Source organism: Bufo gargarizans, chromosome 1 (genome assembly GCF_014858855.1).
Source record: "Bufo gargarizans isolate SCDJY-AF-19 chromosome 1, ASM1485885v1, whole genome shotgun sequence".
Taxonomy (NCBI): Eukaryota; Metazoa; Chordata; class Amphibia; order Anura; family Bufonidae; genus Bufo; species Bufo gargarizans.
Genome location: NC_058080.1, coordinates 581,676,160 through 581,699,158, shown reverse-complemented (window position 1 = coordinate 581,699,158; position 22,999 = coordinate 581,676,160). Strand labels below are relative to the sequence as shown.

Sequence of the window (22,999 nt, the reverse complement as noted above, 5' to 3'; positions counted from 1 at the left end):
AAAAATAATACAAAAAAAGTCAGTCTCTCTCACCCACTTTATCTGACTTCTATGTTGGAAAAAGTGGAACAGGTGCTTCACAAATATGGCTCTCATTCTGAACACTATATTTCTCAATGTATTTATACCAGAAAAATGGGAAAAATATACATTGATAAATCTTCTTTCCTTCTATTACAAAACTGGCTGCCTTTGCACCACTATAGGGGGCTCGGTGCAAAGGAGTGTATACAGTTAATTCATAATCTCTTTGCATTAAGCTCCCTCTAGTGGCATGAAAATGTAGTGTTTTCTTGTCAGGAAAAGAAAAAATAATTCAGTGCTGGGCCTCCCTCCCTCTGGGTCTGGGTCCTATAGCAGTTGCATGGTCTGCCTCCATTGAAGATATGCCACAGTTTTTAATCACATCTTGAAGAGACATATCACAATTAAGAATATATACGGTAGGTGCATCTCAATAAACTAGAATATCATTGAAAAGTTAGTTTATTTAAAGGGAACCTGTCACCGGGATTTTGTGTATAGAGCTGAGGACATGGGCTTCTAGATGGCCGCTAGCACATCCGCAATACCCAGTCCCCATAGCTCTGTGTGCTTTTATTGTGGAAAAAAAAAATGATTTGATACATATGCAAATAAACCTGATATGAGTCCTGTCCCTGACTCATCTTAGTGACAGGACTCATCTCAGGTTAATTTGCATATGTATCAAATCGTTTTTTTTTACACAAGAAAAGCACACAGAGCTATGGGGACTGGGTATTGCGGATGTGCTAGCGGCCATCTAGCTACCCATGTCCTCAGCTCTATACACAAAATCCCGGTGACAGGTTCCCTTTAAGTAATTCAATTCTAAAAGTGAAACTCATGTATAAGGCTACAGGGCAATTTTATTATTGATGACCTATCCTGAGGATAGGTCATCAATATCAGATCTGCGGGGGTGCGACACCCAGCAACCCCGCAGATCAGCTGGTTGAAGAGAAGAGCGCGCTTTGTGTGAGCGCCGCCTTCACTTCATTGTTTACCTCCTCGCTGTCGACATCACAGTGGTGAGCAGGTGTAATTACATCTAAGCCATTGAAGTGAATGGGACGGCCTCTTGTAATTACACTGCTTACACCCTTGGGATAGGTCATCAATAATAAAATCCTGGAAAACCCTTTAATATTCTAATATTCCGAGATACCAACTTTTGGGTTTTCATTAGCTGTAAGCAATAATCATCAACATTAATAGAGATGAAAACTTGAAATAGATCACTTTGTGTGTAATGTATCTACAGTATACAGGTCCTTCTAAAAAAATTAGCATATTGTGATAAAGTTCATTATTTTCTGTAATGTACTGATAAACATTAGACTTTCATATATTTTAGATTCATTACACACCAACTGAAGTAGTTCAAGCCTTTTATTGTTTTAATATTGATGATTTTGGCATACAGCTCATGAAAACCCAAAATTCCTATCTAAAAAAATTAGCATATCATGAAAAGGTTCTCTAAACGAGCTATTAACCTAATCATCTGAATCAACTAATTAACTCTAAACACCTGCAAAAGATTCCTGAGGCTTTTAAAAACTCCCAGCCTGGTTCATTACTCAAAACCGCAATCATGGGTAAGACTGCCGACCTGACTGCTGTCCAGAAGGCCATCATTGACACCCTCAAGCAAGAGGGTAAGACACAGAAAGAAATTTCTGAACGAACAGGCTGTTCCCAGAGTGCTGTATCAAGGCACCTCAGTGGGAAGTCTGTGGGAAGGAAAAAGTGTGGCAGAAAACGCTGCACAACGAGAAGAGGTGACCGGACCCTGAGGCAGATTGTGGAGAAGGACCGATTCCAGACCTTGGGGGACCTGCGGAAGCGGTGGACTGAGTCTGGAGTAGAAACATCCAGAGCCGCCGTGTACAGGCGTGTGCAGGAAATGGGCTACATTCCCCAGAAACAGCGGCAGAAGCGCCTGACCTGGGCTGCAGAGAAGCAGCACTGGACTGTTGCATGTCATTCGGAAATCAAGGTGCCAGAGTCTGGAGGAAGACTGGGGAGAGGGAAATGCCAAAATGCCTGAAGTCCAGTGTCAGGTACCCACAGTCAGTGATGGTCTGGGGTGCCATGTCAGCTGCTGGTGTTGGTCCACTGTGTTTTATCAAGGGCAGGGTCAATGCAGCTAGCTATCAGGAGATTTTGGAGCACTTCATGCTTCCATCTGCTGAAAAGCTTTATGAAGATGAAGATTTCATTTTTCAGCACGACCTGGCACCTGCTCACAGTGCCAAAACCACTGGTAAATGGTTTACTGACCATGGTATTACTGTGCTCAATTGGCCTGCCAACTCTCCTGACCTGAACCCCATAGAGAATCTGTGGGATATTGGGAAGAGAAAGTTGAGAGACGCTCTGAGAGAACCAACACTCTGGATGAGCTTAAGGCCGCTATCGAAGCATCCTGGGCCTCCATAACACCTCAGCAGTGCCACAGGCTGATTGCCTCCATACCACGCCGCATTGAAGCAGTCATTTCTGCAAAAGGATTCCCGACCAAGTATTGAGTGCATAACTGAACATAATTATTTGAAGGTTGACTTTTTTTGTATTAAAAACACTTTTCTTTTATTGGTCGGATGAAATATGCTAATCTTTTGAGATAGGAAATTTGGGTTTTCATGAGCTGTATGCCAAAATCATCAATAGTAAAACAATAAAAGGCTTGAACTACTTCAGTTGGTGTGTAATGAATCTAAAATATATGAAAGTCTAATGTTTATCAGTACATTACAGAAAATAATGAACTTTATCACAATATGCAAATTTTTTTAGAAGGACCTGTATAATATAAAAATTTCACTTTTTTGAATTTAATTATCAAAATAAACGAATTTTTCAATGATATTCAAATTTTTTGAGATGCACCTGGTTTATTATTTTTTTAGCTAATAGTTGCTTGAGCCGTAGAACAGATGTCTCAGTCTCTGGAGAAAACAAAAATCATACGGATCACCATTTCAAGCAGTGCTGACTTACGTTAGACGAAATGTGATATAATTTACTGGCATTGTAGTTATCAGGATTATAGATGAGCGAATTTAATTTTATGAAATTCAAAATATGAAATTCGCTCATCTCTAATCAGGATATAACATAATGTAACACCCCAGAGTTGTGTTATTACACGCCTCTACCCCTCTACTATCTTCTAAGAGACTCTTATAATGACATTTGATGTAATTTAGATTATCCTCCAGAATTTATATATATCCTCCAGGAATGTGCATATAAAACTATGTAAAATGTAATGGTTCATGTAATTATCCTGGTTACCAGCGGGTGGCAGCATCACTGGCAGAGATAGTCTTAATGTCATGGCACTTCATAGTGGAACATTCCTGTTCTATTCTGTCCCCCTCTGTGGAGAAGTGGGCTGGGCCCACATCCTTCAGTATGGGTGGAGAAGGAAGTTTAAGGGAGTGCCAGCCACCCCCTGCTAGGGGAAGGCTGTGTGATAGTGTTCAGCAGAACCCCTTCTTAGGGAAGACAGCAAGGACATAATCTCGGCTGAGACATGTCCATATATATACCCAGTTAGAGCACCTTCAGCTCTGCTGGATGAAGAGAGCAGAATATACAGACCAACTCCAGAGTTCCAGGAAGAAAGCATCCCCTGAGAATCCAGAGTCCTAGGAGATAAGTCCAGAGTCCTAGGAGAAGCCTATTTCTCCTCAGCTAGTCTGTCCCCACACAGCAGAAGTTACAGATAAGTGCAGAAGCTCATCCTGCCATAGTTACAGAGCTACCAAGCAGACGTTTATCCTTCAAGCTCCACATTTAAAGCAGAAGTACTCTTTCCTGCCAAATATTGCCAAAACCTGTGGGACCAAGAGACCAAAGCTGTATACTGTTTGGATGCAAGTTAAGCAAAGCAACGTTTGAACTTCATCTAAAGGTCTGGACATCATTTATTCTGCAAAGTTCCTCTATTACTCCTACTATCACTACACTCAAATTTATTGCAAGTGAGCCCCAGGAGCTAGGAGTCCGGCCATACCCAGGTAGGAGACACCGTGACACAACTACCACAAAACTACAGAGACATTATAGGCCATTACCCCACTCTGGCATTCCTAACATGTGTTATAACACCTTGGAAGGGCCCTGGGAAAGTACCCTGCGCGCACTGTAATTGGCGTCACGACAAATACAGAATATTATCTACCCGTACCTGGCCACTGCAGTATCAACCAATATTTAATGCTTAAAGGTTATTGATAATTCATCAGAAATTGCAGTTCTCCATTTTAGCCGTACTGGGATGTAGTGCTTCACATAAGAATGCCATCTATTGTTATCTAACTGATCTGTCTTTACTTTGAAGGTGTCTTGTCTTCCTTTGCTTTAATAGGATCTAATTGCTCTGGGGAAGACAGCTTTACAGCCCACAGAATATGAGCTTGCTAGGGAATTAATTGAACACTCATTTGTTCTGCAAGTGAACACCGGCATCAGTAATATGATTGCAGAGTTCTGCAAAGGTTCCTTTCCAAAATGGATTCAGAAGGTGAATTAGAGTACCATGAGGGGGTGGATGACAGCCCATTAAACATAAACACTCATATCCTCCTATCATCTTAACATGCTGCTTGGAAATTTTCAGGACAAATGTGATTAATTGCAACAACAATTTAAGATATCCAGAATATGGACTAAAATTCTGATTCTGTCATTCTTATACGGAACTCTCATGTACTGTGTCCCAGTCATGTAAATGACAAAAGTAGGGCATTAAAAATACATCCTCTGAGAGAACTGCACTTCTGGTGAAAAAATATCTTATTAAGGGATCATGCACATTAACATTTTTTTTTTTTCCGTATCTGTTCCAATTTTTTTATTTTTTTTTGCAGAACCATTTACTTCTGTGGAGCCGCAAAAAAAACTGGAAATTACTCTGTGTGCATTTCGTGTCCATATGTCCACAAGACTGATCTGCAAAAATTTTTTAAATAGAACAAGTCCTATTATTGTCCGCATTACGGACAAGGATAGGACTGTTCTATTAGGGGCCGGCCATTCCGTTCCTCAACACAGCCGGTTTCCGTGTTTTACGGATCACAAAATATCCAATGGTCTTGCGAATGAGCCCTAACATGAACATCTAACTGGTGTACCGTTTAATAAGATATAGATCTAAGCATCAGATTGGAACAAAAGTTGTTCTACAGTATGTAACGGAAGTGGCCAACACGTGGCTAGGTAACCACATTTAGGCTCATAAATAAGAAGACTGCAGGGCCCAAAGAGTTAAGGTGGCCACAGAATACTCTATAGGTACTACTATTTATTGTGCTGTTATGGTGCTGGGACAAAACGTTGGGGAATTCTTTCTGGGGTTTACAATGGTATTGGACCACCTCTTTCAATACTATTACTACCAATCAGTCTTCATGAGGACATAACAAGTAGCAAGGCCGATTTATTGGCCTGTATTTGTGGGAGGGGCGTCCTGGCCTATATCTGACTCACAGCTCCTCAGGTGGCAACGGACGGCAGCGATATTCCTGGTACAGCAGACAGCGTCAGCGTTCCCAAGGCAGCACGATGTCACTTCCGGTTCGTGCTCCCTCCGGCGGTCCTGCGTCCTGGTGCGGCGGGTGAGTAGCTGCTGCCTCAGCGCAGCATCGGCTCGTTTAGTCCGGTCGGTGGGGTCGGTCCCTCTAAGGTAAAAGAGGGACATCCCCACACCGGAGCGGCAGTCTGGCAGCACGCCCCGCTCCCACGTGACTTGCACTTAGGTTGCAGGAGTCAGCGAGACTCCGATTTCTTTCCATGGTTTCCTCCTTTCAGGTCAGGTTGTGGTTCAGAGTGTAAGTTACCGGCGGCACGGGAGAGGGGAGGAGGGGGGGGGGGGAAGGTGATCACAGCAGTGCGCAGACGGCACGGGAGCATTTGCAGCCGGCTCATGTGTTTAGTGATGCGCTGGCCAAATGTTTATCTATAACACTTCTGTTTTGCACTGTATTCAATGATTTTATACAACTATTGAATTTTGTGACTAAATGGATTTATTGTAATGATTGTGATGTCACGTGACAGAGCACTTTTTGTACCATGTGTTTTACTAATTTGTATCATGTGACTTGATTGCACTTGCTTTTGGGTATATATACCCTGTTATTGCACTGTTGTATAGTTTGACAAAGGCCAGGGCAGGTGTAGCATGGTGTCTGGTAGGAATCGCACAGAACCACAGGTTTCACCTGTACGTAAGCCATCTCCAGGGGGCTGTCATTGTGTCATCTTGGGCCTGGTTTGTGGAAGGCTTCACAAAAAAAAAAAAAAAAAAAGGACATTGTTTTGTGGGGGTAAAAGTCTGGCACGGGCCGCCGTGCTGTCAGTTAGGTAGGGTAAAAAAGGGGGGGGCCATGCCATGCAGTGTGGTGGTGAGGAGTTGTTGGGGGCACGCACCCCCGGTTACAAGCGCTCGATAAACGGGGCACGCCAGACCCGGCACATTGCATGGCATTATATGCATGGTTCCGCCACAGTTGGGCGGTTTCAGGTGCTGGTATTCATCTTTTGCCAGCCTCACGTTTCTGGCGCAGGCTCGTCAGCCATTCGGCCAGCCCCGCGTTTACCCTAGCAAGCAGGCAGTCGTGCCTCGCCACCCAGTCTGGGTCATCTGTAAGCTGGCGCAAAAAAAAAAAAATTTAAAGGGAAAACTTATTTTGTTCATTCATACGTACAGGTTTACTTCCACGGTCGATCCCTTGCGTTCTTCTCATAACAGCGTCTTGTCCGGTTTTGGTAAGGTTTTTGCTCCTAATTCGTCCACTGTCACACGTCCTCCCTCTTTTTCTTACCTCAGGTGGTCACCAGGGTCAATTTTTTGCATGTTGATTTCTGCAGTGGCGGTGGTGGTCGGAGCACGGGTGTTAGTCTATCTTGGCACCTAATAGTGTTAGTGACGGTCCGTCATTTTGCTTGTTTCAACAGTCCGATCATGTCTCACGGCTCAGATATCGTGGATGCCTCTGGCGATGATCTGGGTTCTAGGGCATCGGAATCCGGCAGTATTCCTTCTCTGCGTAATTGGACTGTGCCTAAACTCATGTCTGAGTTAGCCAAGAGAGGCGTTCCTTTCCCGGCTGGGGCCCGGAAAGCAGAGTTGTATAGGCTATTGGTGTCCAACCCCGCAGAACCGACCCAGCAAGAGGTCTCCATGGCCACAGTTCAGACCTCACTAACTCAGCTCCATGTCATGCTGAACAGCCTTACCTCCTCCGTATCCGGGGTACAATCCAGATTGGAGTCAGTGGAGGCCAGGGTCGCTGGCTTGTCCTCACCCGCCACTCCGTTACCAGTCGTAGCGGCACTCGTTGCCAGTACTTCAGGTAACTTTGTCACGGTACCCAACGTCACTCCAGCTCATTTCATTCCGGCCAACATCAAGAAGGACATCCTCGATGGCAGAGATGTGAACCTGGCCTCCCTCCTGATTGCCACTCGTGACTTATCGGACAATAGGGTCATTGCGTGCGGCGATGTTTCTGTTGTACTGAAGGGACGTGATCTTAGGCTTAGTAGAAAATTGACGATTCCGGAGTTTGTGCTTGCCTTTAGTCTTTACCGAGATGTCATCTGTTCGGTACGACCAGATAGGAGGGAAGAGTTGGACCTGTATCTCTTCAGGGTCACGGAGTTGGGCTACAAGTACGGAGGCTTCGGCTTCTATGACTACCATTGCTCCTTTTCTGCCAAAGCCGCAGCTGCGCTCAGTCAATTCCAGTTTACTACTAACTGGGCCAACATTGACACAGAGATATTCTGCAGGCATTTCGCGGGGCTGAAAGCACCGGCTTGCTCTTCATGCCAGTCTATCTATCATACTGGAGAATGGTGTCATAATGCCGCGAGTGCCCCGAGGTCCAATCCTTCTCCTCCTATTCCTGGTCCGTCGGCTGGCATCCAGCAGAATTCGGCGGTCGATAAACTCGGCCGGCCGATCAAGTATCTGGGCAGGTCGCAGATCTGCAACAACTACAATTTTGCCACTTGCAATTATAGTCAGTGTCGTTTGTTGCACATTTGCGCAAACTGTTTCCGAGCCCATCCGAAAGTCGCCTGCTCATTAAAAACCGATAAACATTGCATGAGCATGGTAAATGTAGAACTCTTGGAGTCGTACTTACAGGGGCACGAGGACGCCTCCTTCTGAGACTTCCTGGTGTCAGGTTTCACCCATGGTTTCCACACAGGTCTGATGGCATTACCGGAACACACCCATGAGTGTAGGAACTTGCAGTCAGCATCCCTCAACCCCGGGTCCGTAGATAGACTTCTCCAGGCAGAGCTAGACAAGGGGTACATCATCGGCCCCTTCTTGTCGTCCCCATTCGAACGCTGGAGGGTCAGCCCCATAGGGGTGCTTACGGGGAAGTTCAGCCGCAAAGAGAGGTTGATATTCGACTTATCAGCGCCACACGGGTTATCCACCCCCAGCGTGAATTCACTCATTCCAGCGGAGGAGGTCAGCATGGTGTACGCCTCCATCGATCAAGCCATTGCACTCATCCTTGCCACAGGTCCTGGGGCGATCTTGTCCAAAGCGGACATATCAGACGCCTTCAAGTTGATGCCAATCAGGCCAGAACTTTGGCGGTGGCACGGGATCAAGTGGAATTCTCTTTACTATTTTGCAACTAAGTTGACTTTCGGATCCCGCAGCAGCCCTTGGATTTTCGATCAACTGGCGAAAGCCTTGCACTGGATACTAGAGAACAGGTTTTGTTGCGAACACGTCATACATTACCTGGACGATTTTTTGTTGATCAAATCTCCACAGGGCTCGCCCAATGATCTTCAGAGCTTGTTAGCGTGTTTCGCCCAACTAGGGGTCCCCGTTTCCTCCAAGAAGGTGGATGGTCCGGCAACCACCATCACTTTCCTGGGCATCGTGCTGGACACAGAGAGCATGTCAGCCAAGTTGCCAGAAGACAAGTTGGCTAGGGTCCAGGCAGTCATTCGCAGTTTTGTCACCAGGAGGGTCACCACCAAGGTTGAGCTACAGTCATTGTTAGGCATGTTAAACTTTGCCATGCGCGTTATTCCCCAGGGCAGGTCGTTTGTAGCTAGGTTACTACCACTCCTCTCAGCAGCTCCCTGTCAGGACAGCCCAGTATTTCTGGACAGTCAAGCGCAAGCAGACTTGAGCATGTGGGACCACTTCTTGCGTCACTGGAATGGCGTGTCCATGTTTGTCCCGGCGGTCTCGCATGACTCCCCCGTCATATTCTCCAGCAGCGGGATCAGCACTGGGTTCGCTGCCATTTTTGGCTCCCATTGGCTGAACGGGGCGTGGCCGGGGGAGGTATGCGAGACCGCAGGAACCTCTCAGACAACGGAGGCTAGGGACTTGTATCCCGTAGTGGCGGCGGCTCGCGCTTGGGGTAACCTGTGGACAGGCCGCACCGTGGTCTTCGCTTCTGCTAGTCCTTCCTCCTTGGCCATCCTCGACAGTGGCAAATCCAGATCTCAGCTAGTCATGTCATTGATGAGACGTCTGGTGCAGTTGTCGCTCTCACACAACTTCTTATTCTGTGGTACCCTCATAGGTGATACGCAAGTAGTAACAGTTAACGCTTTAGCTGAGATGAATTACTTTTTATTTTCTCAGGTTTGCCCCGAAGCCGACGCATCGAGAACCCCGTCTCCTCGTCCGGCCACACTCTTTCTCAGCTAAACCGATACCTGAACACGGCCCATGGGCTGTTTGCCAGGTCGCTCTCAGCTAACACCACCAGAGCATACAACACTGGCTGGCGGTTGTACCTCAAGTTCCAACAGGAACACCCCCCAGGCGGCCTGGGCCACATAGACTTCATATTGGCGTTCATCGGGTACTGTCACGAGCACATGCACCTTTCTCCCGGCACCGTCAAAACTTATCTGGCCGGGGTCCAACATCATTTGTCTCGCTCGCAGCCAGAAAGAACGTCATTGTTTTCCAGTCACGTGGTCAAGGCCACGTTGAAAGGTCTACAGAACTGTACCCCAGGTGTCAACCCCCGTAGACAGCCCGTGTCCGGCCCCACATTCAGAGGCATGTCCGATCTGTTGGACCTCAGGCCTTTCGGGGTTCTGCAAAGCTTAGTGCTCAAATCCGCCATCTACTTGGCCTTTTACGGCTTCATGAGGCCGGGTGAGTTCACGTCACTGTCACTCAGCGGCCCCTTCCTATCCCGCCGACAGTTGGTTCCCAGCCCAGAGGGCTTTGTCCTGTCCTTACCTGTAACTAAGACTTCCCAGTCAGGTCCCCCTACCCTCATCAGGTTCTTCCCCACCTATCACAAATGGTGTCCGGTCCACGTTCTACGGGAGTTGTCAGAAGCACTAGCCAGTCGCGGGGCTGACACCCCACTGTTACCCTTCGGGACAGCTGCATTGTCCACATCCCAATTCATAGCACACGCACGCATGCTAGCGACCAATTTGGGTTTAGACCCCCTCTCGGTGTCAGGGCATTCGTTCAGGATAGGGGCAGCCTCTGCCGCCACCAGGAATCAAGTGCCAGCTCACATTATCCGCAAGTTGGGCCGATGGCGGTCCTCTTGTTACAGCCGGTACGTGCCGAACCCTGTCAGTGAGATTCACTGTGCCTTTCAGAATTTGGCGTTGTAAATATGTCAATAAACATGTGTGTATTTTCATGCTGGATTTTTGGCCTCTTTCAGTTGTACTCTCGACGGAAGCGGTTATGCCACAACTCAAGCCGCCAGTTTGTTTAGGGGGTATTTCAGGGCAGTAGGTTCTTTCACACATAGCCCTGGCCACAAGTAGCAAGGCCGATTTATTGGCCTGTATTTGTGGGAGGGGCGTCCTGGCCTATATCTGACTCACAGCTCCTCAGGTGGCAACGGACGGCAGCGATATTCCCCTCCCAGCCCGCCCCATTCTCTACATTCTCCCATAGGGTATACCCTCTTTCAGGTGTACTCTCGACGGAAGCGGTTATGCCACAACTCAAGCCGCCAGTTTGTTTAGGGGGTATTTCAGGGCAGTAGGTTCTTTCACACATAGCCCCGGCCACAATACCACCTATAACAATTCCTAATTTAAAGTCTGCACTTAATTATGTGCCAAGCATTGATAAAGTAGGCAAGAAAAACACACATAAAGACATGTTGGGGGATTTTGTGAATTAAATTGCAAAAAGCTTCATCAGAATACATATATATATATATATATATATATACAGACGTGGACAAAATTGTTGGTACCCTTTGGTCAATGAAAGAAAAAGTCACAATGGTCACAGAAATAACTTTAATCTGACAAAAGTAATAATAAATTAAAATTCTATAAATGTTAACCAATGAAAGTCAGACATTGTTTTTCAACCATGCTTCAACAGAATTATGTAAAAAAATAAACTCATGAAACAGGCATGGACAAAAATGATGGTACCCCTAACTTAATATTTTGTTGCGCAACCTTTTGAGGCAATCACTGCAATCAAACGCTTCCTGTAACTGTCAATGAGACATCTGCACCTCTCAGCAGGTATTTTGGCCCACTCCTCATGAGCAAACTGCTCCAGTTGTGTCCGGTTTGAAGGGTGCCTTTTCCAGACTGCATGTTTCAGCTCCTTCCAAAGATGCTCAATAGGATTGAGGTCAGGGCTCATAGAAGGCCACTTTAGAATAGTCCAATTTTTTCCTCTTAGCCATTCTTGGGTGTTTTTAGCGGTGTGTTTTGGGTCATTGTCCTGTTGCAAGACCCATGACCTGCGACTGAGACCAAGCTTTCTGACACTGGCTAGTACATTTCTCTCTAGAATTCCTTGATAGTCTTGAGATTTCATTGTACCCTGCACAGATTCAAGACACCCTGTGCCAGACGCAGCAAAGCAGCCCCAGAACATAACAGAGCCTCCTCCATGTTTCACAGTAGGGACAGTGTTCTTTTCTTGATATGCTTCATTTTTTCGTCTGTGAACATACAGCTGATGTGCCTTGGCAAAAACTTCGATTTTTGTCTCATCTGTCCACAGGACATTCTCCCAGAAGCTTTGTGGCTTGTCAACATGTAGTTTGGCATATTCCAGTCTTGCTTTTTTATGATTCGTTTTCAACAATGGTGTCCTCCTTGGTCGTCTCCCATGTAGTCCACTTTGGCTCAAACAACGACGGATGGTGCGATCTGACACTGATGTTCCTTGAGCATGAAGTTCACCTTGAATCTCTTTAGAAGTCTTTCTAGGCTCTTTTGTTACCATTCGGATTATCCGTCTCTTAGATTTGTCATCAATTTTCCTCCTGCGGCCACGTCCAGGGAGGTTGGCTACAGTCCCATGGATCTTAAACTTATGAATAATATGTGCAACTGTACTCACAGGAACATCTAGTTGCTTGGAGATGGTCTTATAGCCTTTACCTTTAACATGCTTGTCTATAATTTTCTTTCTGATCTCTTGAGACAGCTCTTTCCTTTGCTTCCTCTGGTCCATGTCGAGTGTGGTACACACCATATCACCAAACAACACAGTGATTACCTGGAGCCATATATATAGGCCCAATGGCTGATTACAAGGTTGTAGACACCTGTGATGCTAATTAGTGGACACACCTTGAATTAACATGTCCCTTTGGTCACATTATGTTCTGTGTTTTCTAGGGGTACCATCATTTTTGTCCATGCCTGTTTCATGAGTTTATTTTTTTACATAATTCTGTTGAAGCATGGTTGAAAAACAATGTCTGACTTTCATTGGTTAACATTTATAGAATTTTAATTTATTATTACTTTTGTCAGATTAAAGTTATTTCTGTGACCATTGTGACTTTTTCTTTCATTGACCAAAGGGTACCAACAATTTTGTCCACGTCTGTATATATATACATATATATACACACACACACACTATAAAATTTGCAGTTGCTGCCATTTTATTTTAATTTGTTTCTACATTGAAAATACAAACCACAGACAGAATTAGATATCACACTGCAGAGATAGCCAGGGGAAAATAATGAATGAGTTCACTCAAGTGGAGGTTGTATCAAAGACATTGCGATATAATGATATAGATACATTTAACAATGGACTTGTTATCAGTCATGTGTATAAAATTGCAGCCTCAAGCATTGAATATGGTGTCAATCATCATGAATAGCATTTAATATTTGTCTCCAAATTCACAGTAAAATCTCACTGTATTAAATGAAGGATCAGAAGTTTATTGCTTTCTCGCTCTGCATTAAAATAAATGTTCTTATGAGTTACCTCATTTAGTAATACATAATCTATTAGGGCATGAAGACGTCATAGTGGGGACATCCAGTATACTACATTTGCCAGGTCGTGGCTTACCCCAACAAAGTCAGATTATTGTTGCAGTGGTTGCCATTTGTCAGGTGCTGTCCATGCGGAGACAACCCCTTTATATAGAATCTGTCACCAGCAACCTCCCAATGCAACTGCATAGACACATACTGTTAGGTCCATATATATTTAGACAGAGACAACATTTTTCTGATTTTTGTTCTGTACATTACCACAATGGATTTTAAACAAAACAAAATAAAAATGTGAGCAACTAAAGCATTTTTTAAACTTAATCCCTTCATTTTGGGGGCTCAAAAGTAATTGGACAAATAAAATAATTGTAAATAAAATGTTAATTTCTAATACTTGTTTGAAAACCCAATGGCTGCCTGAAGTCTTGAACTCATGGACATCACCAGACGCTGTGTTTCCTCCTTTTTAATGCTCTGCCAGGCCTTTACATCAGCGGTTTTCAGTTGCTGTTTGTGGGCCTTGCTGGATTTGAGCACACAGTATGTCTCTGAAAACCCCAGAATTCATCCGGAGGCTTCTGTCCTGTGTCACATCATCAATAAACACTAGGGACCCAGCCATGCATGCCCAAGCCCTCACACTGTCTCCGCCGTGTTTTACAGATGATGTGGTATGCTTTGGATCATGAGCTGTACCATGCCTTCGCCATACTTTTTTCTTTCCATCATTCTGGTAGAGGTTGATCTTGGTTTCATCTGTCCAAAGAATGTTCTTCCAGAAGTGTACTGGTTTTTTTAAGATGTTTTTAGCGAAGTCCAATCTAGCCTTCTTATTTTGAGGCTTATGAGTGGCTTGCACTGTGCAGTGAACCCTCTGTATTTACTTTTATGCAGTCTTCTCTTTATGGTAGATTTGTATATTGATACGCCTATAACCTGGAGAGTGTTGTTCATTTGGTTGGCTGTTGTGAAGGGGTTTCTCTTCACCATGGTAATTATTCTGCGATCATCCACCACTGTTGTCTTCCGTGGGTGTCCAGGTCTTTTTGCATTGTTGAGGTCACCAGTGCTTTTTTTCTTTCTCAGGATGTACCAAACTGTAGATTTTGCCATTCCTATTAGTGTAACAATTTCTCGGATGATTTTTTTCTGTTTTCACAGATAAAGGATGGCTTGTTTCACCTGCTTGGAGAGCTCCTTTGACCGTATGTTTACTTCTCAGCAAAATCTTCGAAAGGCAAGCACGACACCTCAAATCAACTCCAGGCCTTTTATGTGCTTAATTGAGAATGAAATAATGAAGGAATTGCCCGCACCTACCCATGAAACAGTCTTTGAATCAATTGTCCAATTACTTTTGGTCCTTTTAAAAACAGGGTGCAACATGTAAAGGAGCTGAAACTCCTAAACCCTTCATCCAATTTTAATGTGGATACCATCAAAAAAAAGCTAAAAGTCTGGACTTTATGTCCATGTCCATTATATAACTATGACTTGAATATGTTTTAGTAAACAGATAATAAAAACTGTGTCAGTGTCCAAATATAAATGGACGTAACTGTAGCTGTGGTTCACCTGATATAAACGCGGCTTTTCTTTTGTGGATCCGAAGCTCTGTTCCCCAGTTATGATACTTATACTTAATATGCAAACTTTGGTGCACTCAAGCTCCTCACCTTTCTGTGGCCAGCCCCTCCATCTCTGCTTTGATTGACAGGGCCAAGCAGTGGCAAAACTCTGAGGAAGGGGCTGGCCACAGAATGGAACAGAGCTTGGGTGCAACAAGAGTAACGCTTATGCCCTCATTGCACCAAAGGCCTAATTTGAATATTAAGAAAAAGTATCAACTCTGTAATGGAGCCTTGGATCAGCAAAAGAGAAACAGGGTTTTATTCAGTTGAACTACAGCTATGTGACAATTCAAACAGTTTGATAAGGAAGTCGCTGGTGACAGATTCTCTTTAACCGCCTCCGGACCGCCTAACGCAGGATTGCGGTCAGGAGGTGGCAGTCTAAAGCACAGTCATGCATATATGCGTCATCACGCGAGACGCCAGATGACGCGCTCAGCCAGCCTGTGCATGCGCATCGCGGGCCGACAAAAGTTAGAGGGGGGTCACGTCATCAGCTTGCCAGCATCCGGTACTTCGCTAGCCTCCCATTTGTAAGACAGGCTTGCTTTTTTTCTTGGGTAGTCTCAGGGAATACCCCCTAAATTTAGTAGTCCAAATGTCAAACAAGGGGTATTCTTCTGAAGAGGCCTACAGGATTCTGACCCAGTCGGATGAGGAATGGGAACCTGTAGAAAGCAGTGGCAGTCTGACACAAAGTTCGGACGAGGAGGTTGAGGTCCTTGATACCACCAGGCGTACCCGGCCCCGTGTTGCTAGACCACAGGTTGCGCAGGATCCGCTTCAAGGGCAGAAGAGTGGGGCTGGCGCTGTCGGATTACGTGGTGAGGCATACACCAGCAGCGCAGCCCACCCTGGACCTAGTACCAGCACTGCCATACAACATGGTGAAGTGGCGAGCACCAGAAGGGCAGTTGAAGCTGGTACGGTGGCACGTGCAATAGTTACCCCGTCGCAGCCACCGCACATACAGGCCCCCCTAGAGTCCCTGAGGTGCTGGCAAACCCTGATTGTCAGTACCCAACTTCAGCCGCACCATTAGTTCCCCCTCTTACCGCCCAGTCTGGAGTTCGTGTTGAGACAGCTCAGATCGGTTCGGCCCTGGGATTTTTTGAGCTGTTCTTGACTGCGGAGCTCTTGGACATCGTCGTGGCAGAAACAGACCGGTATGCCACTCAATTTATATCCGCCAACCCGGGAAGCTTTTATGCCCAGCCTTTCCGGTGGAAACCCGTCCAAGTTTCAGAATAAAAAAAAAATTCTGGGCCTTCTCCTCAACAAGGATCTAACGAAAAAGCATGAATTGCGGTCATATTGGTCCACAAACCCAATTCATTACATGCCCATGTTCTCTGCTGCCATGTCCAGGGCACGATTTGAGGCCATCCTGCGTTTCCTGCACTTTAGTAACAATAGCACCTCTCATCCCAGAGGCCACCCAGCTTTTGACCGGCTCCACAAAATTCGGCCCCTCAAAGACCACTTCAACCTGAAATTTGCAGATTTGTATACCCCTGAGCAAAACATCTGCGTAGACGAATCCCTTATACATTTTACCGGTCGCCTTGGCTTCAAACAATACATCCCAAGCAAGCGCACCCGGTATGGGGTCAAATTGTATAAGCTCTGTGAAAGGGCCACAGGCTATACCCACAAATGTTGTGTCTATGAGGGAAAAGATCAGACCCTGGAGCCGGTCGGTTGCCCTGACTACCTGGGGAGCAGTGGGAAGACAGTCTGGGATTTGGTGTCACCCTTATTTGGCAAGGGGTACCATCTTTATGTGGACAATTTCTACACAAGTGTGGCCCTCTTCAGGCATTTGTTCCTAGAACAGATTGGCTGCTGTGGCACTGCGCAAACTAGTCGCACGGGCTTCCCCCAACGGCTCATTACCACCCGTCTTGCAAGGGGGGAGAGAGCTGCCTTGTGTAATGAAGAACTGCTCACGGTGAAATGGAGAGACAAGCGTGACATTTACATGCTCTCCTCCATTCACACAGACACGACAATACAAATTGAATGAGCAACCAGTGTCATTGAAAAGCCCCTCTGTGTCCACGACTATAAGTTGCTCATGGGCGGGGTGGACTTCAATGACCAGATGTTGGCTCCGTATTTAGTTTCCCGACACACCAGACGCTGGTATAAGAAGGTGTCTGTATATTTAATTCAATTGGCTGCATATAATACTTTTGTTCTCTAGAATAAGGCTGGGAGAACAGGATCCTTCCTTAAATTTCAGGAAGAGATCATCGAGAACCTCCTGTGTCCAGGAGGTTCCGTGGCCCCATCCACCAGTGTAGTGAGCCGTCTACACGAGCGACATTTCCCCAGTGTCGTTGCCGGTACCTCAACCCAACCGTCATCCCGAAAAAGATGTTGTGTCTGTAGCAGGAGTGGAATAAGGTGTGACACCCGCTATTTCTGTCCTGACTGCCCTGACCACCCTGCCCTATGCTTTGGGGAGTGTTTCCGGAAGTACCACACACAGGTACACTTAGCATAGGGATTGCATCTCACAGGACAGGCACACAGGGCTATTTGGGCCCATTCACACACAGCTGTTGCAAACCTCTCCTTTCACCTGGGACAAAGTGCATAATGTACTTCGCCACATCTTTGGGCGATTTGCGCTTTGCACATTGTCCCATGGGGAAGGAGAGGTTTGTCCTATAAAGGTTAAAAAGTTATAAAGGTTATAAAGTTTATATGTTCTGTTTAAATGTTATTATAAAGTTAATAAAATGTATTGCGTTGCGGCCTGGTTTTTTCTTTTTGTTTTGTATTTTTTACCTTCCAGGTGGACCAACCGATCGACTAGCTGCAGCACTGATGTGCATTCTGACAGAAGCATTGCGCTGCTGTCAGATTACACACAAGTCGGTGTATGCGGCGCTGCAAGACGAGATTTCTCCTCTGCAGTAAAAGATACGTTTGCCGAGGCATATGAGCTGAGGAGGTGCCGGTTTTTCATATGGCTTTGGCAAACACTTTGTATAAAAAAAAAAAAATCCCGGCAATGATTCATTCATCCACATCGATTGATGTGAATGGAGAAATCTGGTTTGCCAGGGCATACGAGCTAAGTGGGTATGGATGTTGGGCGGAGCTCCTATGTCCTGGCAGACGCCTTTCCCCTCCTTTTTTTTTTTTTGGCAGAGATTTTTTCATCCACATTGATCGATGTGAATGAAGAAGTCTGTGCTGTCCATTTTTTCTTTCAGCCCAGAGGCTGAACGGAAAAAAATAATCTCATTACCTGTATGCTCAATAGAAGGAGAATAGCAGAAACTTTTAATGCTAGCCATACATGTAATGATTGCGGAGAGCCTCAAATGCCAGGACAGTACAAACACCCCACAAATGACACCATTTTGGAGAGAAGACACCCCAAGGTATTCACTGAGGGGCATATTGAGTCCATGAAAGATTGACATTTTTGTCCCAAGTTAGCGGAAAGTGAGACTTTGTGAGAAAAAAAAAAAAAACTATTTCCGCTGCAAAAACGTGTCACACATGTGGTATCGCCGTACTCAGGAGAAGTTGGGGAATGTGTTTTGGGGTGTCATTTTACATATACCCATGCTGGGTGAGATAAATATCTTGGTCAAATGCCAACTTTGTATAAAAAAGTTGACTATTGCCGAGATATTTCTCTCACCCAGCATGGGTATATGTAAAATGACACCCCAAAACACATTCCCCAACTTCTCCTGAGTACGGCGATACCACATGTGTGACACTTTTTTGCAGCCTAGGTGGGCAAAGGGGCCCACATTCCAAAGAGCACCTTTCGGATTTCACAGGCCATTTTTTACAGATTTTGATTTCAAACTACTTCGCACACATTTGGGCCCCTAAAATGCCAGGGCAGTATAACTACCCCACAAGTGACCCCATTTTGGAAAGAAGACACCCCAAGGTATTTCATGATGGGCATAGTGAGTTCATGGAAGTTTTTATTTTTGTCACAAGTTAGTGAAATATGAGACTTTGTAAGGAAAAAAAAAAAAGAAAAGAAAATTACTATGCCCATCAGCGAATACCTTAGGGTGTCTACTTACTGAAATGGGGTCATTTGTGGGGTTTTTCTACTGTCTGGGCATTGTAGAACCTCAGGAAACATGACAGGTGCTCAGAAAGTCAGAGCGGCTTCAAAAAGCGGAAATTCACATTTTTGTACCATAGTTTGTAAACCCTATAACTTTTACCCAAACCATTTTTTTTTTACCTAAACATTTTTTTATCAAAGACATGTAGAACAATAAATTTTGCGAAAAATTTATATATAGATGTCGTTTTTTTTGAAAAATTTTACAAATGAAAGTGAAAATGTAATTTTTTTGCAAAAATTTTGTTAAATTTCGATTAATAACAAAAAAAGTTAAAATGTCAGCAGCAATGAAATACCACCAAATGAAAGCTCTATTAGTGAGAAGAAAAGGAGGTAAAATTAATTTGGGTGGTACGTTGCATGACCGAGCAATAAACGGTGAAAATAGTGTAGTGCAGAATTGTAAAAAGTGGTCTGGTCATTAAGGGTGTTTAAGCTAGGGGGGCTGAGGTGGTTAAGTCTATAATTGCAACCCAAGGCAGGTTTACACTGCACGATTTAACAGCTGAATATCAGGGAAGATGCGTCCTTCCAGAGAGTCAGCTGCTCGTTCAGTGAAGAAGACGGATGGCTATTGCGATCGCTTGTCCTCATACAGATGTAATGTTTCTGGGCAGCAGATCGCTGTTTAGACCACACAATCTGCTGATTGATCACCTGATAAACAAGCGTTTTGCTCGCTCATCGGGTGATCGGTGGCACATTTAGATGGGCAGATTGTCGGGAACGAGTGTTCACAGAAATGTTCATTCCTGATAATCTGCCCGAAAATCAGGCCATGTAATTCCACCTTTACTGACTACTTCCAATAAGAATTGAAATGGTCTACTGGAGCAGCCTCTAGCAAGCCTATGCAGTATACAGTATACAGTAATGGGTAAACTGTATAAACTGGGTAAACTGTATACTGTATAAAGTAATGTATACAGTATACAGTAATGGGCCCCTAAGGTTCACAGAACAAGATAGTCTCATTTAGAGGTAAATCTGGAGGTAATGGCTTTCTAATCCTGATATACTATCTAGTTTAATTTAACCTAAATACTGAAAAAAAAACTGGACTTACAGAAGCTAAGATACAGAAAGCTTTGAAGGATCCTAAAACTAACAGTTGGGCCCATTATATTTACGGCCTATTAGATGGATTGTTTAAATTCTTGCACACTATTTGAATTGGAGGAATTATCACCACATGTAACAGCGTGCGGCTATCAAACGACGAATGATAAATTGTTTGTTTCAATGGATCAGACAAATCCCCATCCCGTAATCAAAAATCTGCCAGTCATTACCAGTGTAAATGGTCTAGGGGCAAATGAACAGTGATTGCAGTAACGAGCAAACACCCAAAAAATTTAGCACTTATTGTTTTGCATGATTGAACGTGTTTTAAATGCAACGACTCGCTAAAATATATTTACTTGTGTAATAGGACTCTTACTGTAGCTGTTTCTGCACATGTCTGTGGAAAGGAATACTCACTAGGGCTCTTTCTATCTCACACTTGGTTTCTCAGGTTTAGACAGGGCCGTCTTTACCAAGGGGCAAAAGGGGCAGCTGCCCTGGGCCCAGTTGCTCCTGGGGGGCCCAAGGCAGCTGCCTCTTGAGCCCTGCTAGCTACTGCCCTGGGTGTCAGGCTGTCGGCTACACAGGCATCATGATCGTACTGTGTTAATGATCTTAATTCTAGGACCTTAATGAGTTTTGCTCTAGGACCTTAATGACATCATTACCATGTGACCAGTAACCTAGCAATTACTGGTCACATGGCTATGAGGTCATCACAGGTCCTACTGAGTGTTGCAGAAGTTAACTGTGGAGCTTTTTTGTGTAAAGATTACATCAGAAAAAGGTGACAGGGGCTGTTATGTTAATATACTGTAAACTACTGTATAGTGGGGTGCTGTATACTGTGTGGTGGGCTGTATACTGTGTGGTGGGCTCTATATTGTGTAATGGGCTGTATATTGCGTGGTGGGCTGTATACTGTGGGGGTGGGGCGGGGTGGCCTGTATACTGTGTGGGGGCCTGTATACTGTGTGGTGGCCTGTATACTGTGTGGTGGGCTGTATACTGTGGGGGGCCTGTATAGTGTGGGGGGCGTGCTATACTGCTGTACAGTATAGTGTGGGGGGCTGTATCGTGTATAGTTTGGGGTGCTGTATACAGTGAGGTGTTGTGTACCGTGAGGTGCTGTATACTGTGGGCTGCTATACTGCTCTACTATATACTGTGGGGTACTGTATAGTGTGGGGTGCTAAACTGCATACTGTGTGGTGCTGTATACTATAGGGTGCTATACTGCATACTGTTGGGTGCTGGGGTGCACTGTAACACTAGGGTGAGCCGAGCCCTGGTCTCCTTCCTGCAGAGCGGTGCCCACTTCCAGCCTGAGCCCAGCTGCCCAGAGCACTGATCCTGAGCCGCTGGAGTCTTCAGAACTGGAAGTATTTACAGTCATTCACTGGACTCTACCAGATGTGTGGATTTTTTGTGTGTGTGTTGTGGTGGAGGGCGTGATTGCCTGCTACGGTGTGGGAAGGCGGGATCCAGGGGGCCCAAGTAAATTTTTGCCCAGGGTCCAATCAATATTAAAGACGGCCCTGGGTTTAGAATGGTGTTAACCTTAAAACTTTTAAGTCCAACAGTGAATTCACAAGCTAAGAGGTGATGTTGGATGTTTTTTAATCATAAATCTCAGTATTGAAAAAATAAAATAAAATGTAAACAATTGGATGATTAGATTTTTATTCAGCCAGCATTTTTGTTTAATACAGGTTTTACACAGTCATAGAGCTCACAGATAGGAAGTTATTGAATGAGTCTCCAGAAGAATGACTGCATAACTACTGGCCAGCAACAGTTCCACCATCAGCACCCCAGTTACCTAATAGATCCACCAAAGTTCAGTTCACTTTAGTGCATTATCCGTTCCTTGCCAAATAAATTGCAATTTGTAAAATATCACATTTTTGTAAATGTGATATTGTTGGGGGGTTGTCCCATTTATGGCACATCTGAAGGATATGCCATAAATGTCTGATAGGTACAGTTCCCACATCTGGGACTCACATCTATCTTAATAACAGGGCCCTGACTCATATTGCCATAAATGGGGACATATGCAAATCTCTCCATTCCCTACTATGGGACTTCCGAAAACAGTCAAGGGAATTTATCTAAACTATATAAGAATGGAGAAAGCCATTCATGTGCAGCCACCTCTTCATTTATGGAAAGCCCAAGATGGGATCCCATTCTCAAGACAGGAGCATGTCCCAGAAGCTGGTCCTGGATGTATGTCATAAATGTCCAGAAAGGAATAACTCTTTAACTGGTTGTCAAAAGTTACATTGTAAGCAGAAAGAATTCTGAAATTGCAATTAAAGGGGTTGTCTCATCTCAGACAATGGGGGCATATCTCTAGTCTCACAGCTGGGACCCGCACCTATATCAAGAATGGAGCCCTGCAAAGTGGTGGCTGGAGGACCACCATCAAGAGCTCACTCCAAAGAAGTGAATGGGAGCGCACCGCGCATGACCGGCCACCGCTCCCATTCACTTCTATGTGCTTGCGCTGGGCTATTTTTGGCGGCCCCATAGAAATTAATGGAGGGTGGTTGCACATGATTTTCGGGGCTCAGTTTCAGGGCTCCGCTGGGACCTGCACCTATCAGACAAAGGGGGCATATCCATAGCAATATGCCCCCATTGTCTGAGGTGAGACAACGCCTTTAAGAGTAGACTTGGTGTCTTTGCTGCAGGCAGGATGTTATAGAGCAGGAGGAGCTGAGCAGTATATAGTTTTGAGAGAAAAGATATCCATTTAAATTCCTGTTCATTCTGAGCTTTGAAGTCAAGGGGACAGCCCTATCAGTGACTGACAGCCTTCCCTCTATGACTGTGTATACACAGATAGCTAACAATCACTGATAGGACCGCCTCCTTGACTTCAA

The 22,999-nt window shown here is 44.9% G+C and overlaps 1 protein-coding gene across 1 annotated transcript in view; it reads right to left on the bottom strand.

Annotated features, from left to right (window-relative positions):
* The window catches only part of RPH3A (rabphilin 3A), a 305,156-nt gene that overhangs the window by 71,729 nt on the left and 210,428 nt on the right, over nt 1-22,999 (bottom strand). The window lies entirely within an intron of this gene.